The following is a 6,256-nucleotide window of genomic DNA, read 5'->3' as shown; positions in this document are numbered from 1 at the left end:
TTAATCTGCTAATCTGTAATTCATTGTTTTCTTTCCTGTGATTTTGTTTTTGTTGTTGTTTCCTCAGAGGCCTCTGCAAATAAGCAGGGCCAGGGGCTGGCTGGGGGAGGAAAATGGGAATAGTCATGGAATAACTGGAACAAAACAGAAAACAAGATCCACAAAGTGTGCCTATTCCTCTCCCCAACCCCCAAAAATGGAGCACCAGTCCTCAAAGTTAATGATGTATTGCTTCTTAAAATATTTTAATAAATGAATAAATATAACCAATGCCAGTGCCTCATCATTTACTTCAATATGGGGTGTTGAATGGGTAGTAGAAATAAGGAATGTACTAGAGTAAACTTTCAAACTCTAAACATGTAACTATGTCAAGTGAGGCTGGGCAACAGCAAGACTGAACATCAGAGTTAATCATAATACTAAAAGAGCTTCCACAAGGAATCTAAAACATAGCTAAAACTCAACACAATAGTGTGGGTAAATATCTGCTACTGTAATTGTCCTAGAAGCCAATTCTCTGCAGGATACAGATCTCAATAAACGAATTAGTTGGTAACAATGTTTGACAAGAAAAGTACTCATTACCATACATATGTAACTGTAACCCCTCTGTACATCACCTTGACAATAAAAAAATAAATAAATGAATTAGTTATTAGAGACATGAAGTGAGCCAGGAATACAGGCTAGGCTGTCAAAAGCACCTTGAAAAAATATCTCTATACCTCCATCACACAGTTTCACCATATAGCCTAAGCTAGCTTTGAATTCATGATCATCCTGTATCAACATTACAAGTGCTGAGATTACAGGCATAAACTACTTCATTCAGCATTCTAATTTCAGAGCTTTCTAAGACTAATAGTAGTACACTTTCATATGTCAGCTTGTAAAAAAGCCAGGCACCTAGGGCTCATGCCTGTAATCCTAGAAACTCAGCAGGCTGAGATTTGGGGATTGCAGTCAGGCCAGGCAGAAAAGTCCATGAGACAGTTATTTCTAATTAACCACCAAAAAGCCAGAAGTAGAACAGTGGCTCAAGTGGTGCTACTCTTGAGCAAAAAAGCTCAGGGACAATGGTCAGCCTTTGACTTCAAATCACTGTGAGTGCTAGAGATGTAGCTTGGTAGTAGAGTATTTATCTAGCATATACAAAGCTCTGGGCTCAATTGGCAGCACCACAAAAGAAAAAAAAAAGAAAAGAAGAAAGAAAATCAACATTGTGGTACTAGCGTAAAGACAGATATCATATAGTAAATGAAAAAAAGGAATAGAATTATGAATTTCAAAATAAGCTTTTGTATTTATAGCTAATTTCCAAAAATGATACTGAAAAAGGGGGAAAACAATTTTTTCAAGAAAGGGCCTAGAAAAAAAAACAACAATATCCACATGTAAAATAATGAAGTCAAGTGCTACCTCAGACATGTATCAAAATTACCTCAAAATTGATTTGAAACAAAATGTAACAGCTAAAACTATTTTCAAACCTTATAAAAACATATGTATTAAAAAAATGGGAGGTGGAGTGATGGCTCAAAGTGTTAGAGCACTAACCTTGAGTGAAAAAGCTCAGGGACAGCACCCAGGTCCCAAGTTCAAGTCCCAGGACTGACAAAGGAAAAATAAAAATAAAAAAATTGAACATAGGGTCTCACTATGCTGCCCACGCTGGTCTCAAATATGTGGGCTTAAATGGTCCTCCTGCCTTAGCCTCCCAAGTAGTTGGAACTATAGGCATGTGCCACCATGCCCAGCTTCTGTATACATTTTTATTACCTTGAATTACATGATGATTTTAAGATGCCATCAAAATTTTAAATGTCAAAAAGTAGATAGAGTTGGACTTTATTGTAACTATAAACTTTTATGTTTTGAATCACACTATGAAAGAAATGAAAAAAATCTATATAATGAGAAGAAATTAAATATACATATGAGTTTACATAAGAATTCATATAATTCAATAACAAAAAGACAAAGGCCCATTGTTTAAAAAACAAGTCCATCACAGGGATAGAGAAACACCCCTTCAGCACAGACTCTCCTCAAGCCAGATAGCATCTGTCAGTCTGTCTGTAGAAAGTAAACATATGAGACATTCTGCCACATGTGGGATCCAATCTCTGATGTGGGAAAATGCTAAAGACAATCTGTCTTCAAGCCTTGGTTAGTTCCTATATAATGTATGTGGCAGAGTCAGGCCCATTTGAAACTTAACAAATGTGCCAGAAAGAAACCACCACAACAAGGCCCATTTTTTTAAGGAACAAAAAATACTGGTACTGGTGTCTCATGTCTATAATCTTAGCTACTCAGAGTGAGATCTGAGGATCAAAATTCCAAGCTAATACAGGCAGAAAAGTCCATGATTCTGATCTCAAATTAACAAGCAAAGCACTGGAAATAGAGCTGTGGCTCAAGTGGTAGTGTACCAGCCTTGAACAAAAAAAGCTAAAGGATTTTGCTCAGGCCCTGAGTTCAAGTCCCAGTACCAGCACCAAAAAAATTAAAATTTAAATGTAAAAAATTAAAAACACCAAATATTTGAGCAGATATTTCTCCAAAGAGGATACAAGAAAGTCCAATAAACTCATCAAATTGTAAGAATGACTTATTAACCATATAATTTCCAGTGATTGTTTTCCCAAGTAATGATTCATTAAAGACCTTTTAAACTGTTTTTCAAAGTGCCTGCAACCATTTTATATCCCACCAACAGCATTTGAGGGTCTTAATTCCTCCACATTCTCTCCAACACTGGTAATTTTTAAAATTTATATGCAGTGGGTGTGAAATTGTGGTTTTTATTTTCATTTACCTGATACCTAATGATGTTGAAAATGTTTTCATGTGTGGCACCGTGCCCAGTTTCAGATGTACTTCTGCAATAAAGGCACAAAATAGTAAGATTCAAGCAATATTCAGATTCACAGCAATACCTATCAAAGTCTCAATGTCATTCTCCACATAAATAGAAAAAATTGAAACTTTCATATTCAAGCATAAATAACCCTAAGTAGCAAATACAATCCTAAGTGGAAAGGGAAAAAGATTGAGAATAAATTATTCCTAAACACATTGCAACTATTGTAAATAAGGTGTAAAAAAAATCTCAGTGAAGCTAGGTGCTGGTGGCTCACACCTATAATCCTAGCTACTCAGGAAGCTAAGATCTGAGGATTACAGTTCATAGCTAGCCCAGGCAAAAAAGTCAGTGAGACCTTTACCTCCAATTAACCACCAGAAAACTGGAAGTAGAGCTATGGCTCAAAGTGGTAGAGAGCTAGCCTTGAGCAACAAAGCTCAGGAAGAGAGCCCAGACCCTGAGTTCAAGCCCCACAAGTGGAAAAAAAAATCTCAATGAAGCTGAGAATGATAGCTCATGCCTGTAATCCTAGCTATTCAGGAGGCTGAGATCTGCAGGTTGCAGTTCAAAGCCAGTCTGGGGGAAGGAAAGTCCATGAAACTCTTATCTCCCATTAACCCTCCTCAAATAAAAAACAGAAGTAGAGCTATGGCTCAACTGGTAGAGCACCAGCCTTAAGTTCAAACCTTAGTACTGGTGTGCACGTGCACACACACACACACACACACAACACACACACACACACACACAATCTCAAAATTGTTGATCAATAAGGGGCATGGAAAGACAAAATGATAGGGAGAGTTATTCTGAACACAATATAATTTATGACCATCTGAAATACCATGATACATACTAAAAATGACAGGAAAGTAAAACAGGCTGTACTGGGGAGAGGGCTGGATTACAGAGAGGGGTGGGAAATGGCCAATAAAGAGGGACAATGATGAATAAGTTCTAAAGAGTTCATTTGCATGTATGAATAATAGAACACTGAAATGTGGAATTTTTTTCAGAAGTAGAAAGGATGAGGGAAAGTGACATAAAGGGTTTGAACAGGATGTATTATACACACTGTATTGTAAGGAAATGTCATTATAAAACCTTCCTTGCACAATGAATGTTAATAAAAATCATTAAATAAATAAATAAATAACCAAAGTAACAAGATTTAGTTCTAGTCCTAATAGCTATCTTAATTCTGAAGTAGTGGTTAGTACCAAATAAATTTTGAGGCATGTGCAAACAACAAAAATGACTAATGGTTTCATTAGCACTTAGAGTTGAAAAGGGAGGATAACTAAGTTGATTTTTCTATAATATGAAGCTCCAAAATTTAAAACACAGGACAAAGATACTTATTTTAAGTGAGGCTGCAGCTTTACAAATCAGCTTTCAGTTCTATGCTTTTAGGACAGTTCTTCAAAGTTAGGTATGCCAGCAGAATCACTGCCAAATAGCTCAGATCTCTCTGGTTATACCCTTTAATTATATTTCAAAGTGTGGCATGGGACAGGAGGAAGCCTAATGGTACCTGGTCTTCAAAGCAAAGCAAGTTGTGAAGGGTAATAGGAAAGTAATTCGAAGTGGACAGAAAGCACTGAGATACCCAGATTTGTGTGTGTGTGTGTGAGAGAGAGAGAGAGAGAGAGAGAGAGAGAGACAGAGACAGAGACAGACAGAGACAGACAGAGACAGAGAGAAAGAGAGCATTGGCACCTAAATTCAAGGCCTGGGCACTGTCCCTCAAGGCTGGCACTCTACTACTGGAGCTACACCTTCACTTTAAGCTTTTTGGTTGTTATTTGGAAGTACTCTCACAGATTTTCCTTTATGGGCTGGCTTTAAAAATTGACCGTCAGAACCAAGCCTCCTGAGTAGCTTGGATAATAAGCATGAACCACCAGTGCCTAACTCCCCAACTACTTTTCATCCTTATACTCCTACCCCCTGTTCCATCAGTAAAAGTGATGTGACCAGCATTATATGGGGAGTCTCAAGCCAGAATTGAAGAGGTGTTTCTCCATAGTATCTTCATTGATGTCCATCCCAAGAATAATATTCAAAATATTTGACAGGTGGTACCCAATAGACATAGACCAATCAAGACAGTTGCCATTCACAATACTAGATTCTTTACAATAGAATGCAATGATACACACCTGTAACCACAGCTATTCAAGAGGATGAGACAAAAGAATCAAAAGTTTAGTGTCAGCCTGGGGAAACTTATTGTGATCTTATCTCAATATAAAAATATAAACCTAGCTGCTCAGGAGGTTGAGATCTAATGAACATGGTTTAAAGCCAGCCATGGTAGGAAAGAAAGTCTATGGGATTCTTATTTCCAAGTAACTATCAAAAACCCAAAAGCGGAAGTTTGGCTCAAATGGTAGAGCATCAGCCTTGAGCAAAAAAAAAAAAAAAACACTAAGGGACAGTACCCAAATCCTAAATTCAAGCCCCAGTACCAGCACAATTAAAATAAAATAAAATATAATATAAAAGGCTAGGGATATAGCTAAGTGACAGAGAACTAGCCTATGCAAGGCCCTGGGCTCAATCCCCAGCACCATACATACAAAAAAAACAGAGTCCTAAAGGTCTACTGCTGGGTCAAACATTACTTGTTGTCTATGAGGAAGTCCTAGAAAAAGAATGAAAAAGTGGCTCCTGACATAGAGGATGTTCAACTTCTAGCAAATGGATGTAACTATCCCAGTACACATCACTCTGAAGACTGGATTGAGAAAGACAAGAGATTCCTTAGGTTTTATGAATGAAATATTGGACAAGTAGTTGATACTTGCATTTGTGGGACATCATGCTCGTTTCACAGCTAGATATTCCTTGTCTTAGCAGAAGAGCAAAAAAAAAAGTTTTTTAACTCTAGAGCTTTAGACTTTAAAAAAGCTGCCTAATTATGAATGTGGGGCTACATGTGGATTCAAATCCTTATCCCTACTTTTCATTATCAAAGAATTAAAGAAATTTAGCAACTAGAGATTAGGACCAACTAGTATCAGCCACTTTAGCTCTGAACACTGAGGACTACTTTGTGCATGGGGGACAGCGAGGTAGGGAGGGAGATGCTTTCTTTTCAAACTGAGCACCATTCATAGGATCTTCCTTCTATAGACCCATCTATCAATTTGTACTTAGTGTGATTTCTCTTCCCATGGCAGGAAAACTTTCAGAGAATTGAGAAAACTAGTTAAGCTAGTCCTTGAAACATAGCCTTTACTGGGCAGGAAAATTAAGTGCTTTAGTTATACATGTTATTAATTGCTTTAGTTATACATGTTATTCCTGAGCAATAAGAGGGGGAGTGAGATACTTTAATAAACAGTGTTTTTATTGAATTTATAGACAAATATGACAGCA

Source organism: Dipodomys ordii, unplaced genomic scaffold, assembly GCF_000151885.1.
Source record: "Dipodomys ordii isolate 6190 unplaced genomic scaffold, Dord_2.0 Scaffold154, whole genome shotgun sequence".
Lineage (NCBI taxonomy): Eukaryota > Metazoa > Chordata > Mammalia > Rodentia > Heteromyidae > Dipodomys > Dipodomys ordii.
Note: the sequence above shows the minus strand (reverse complement) of the source record.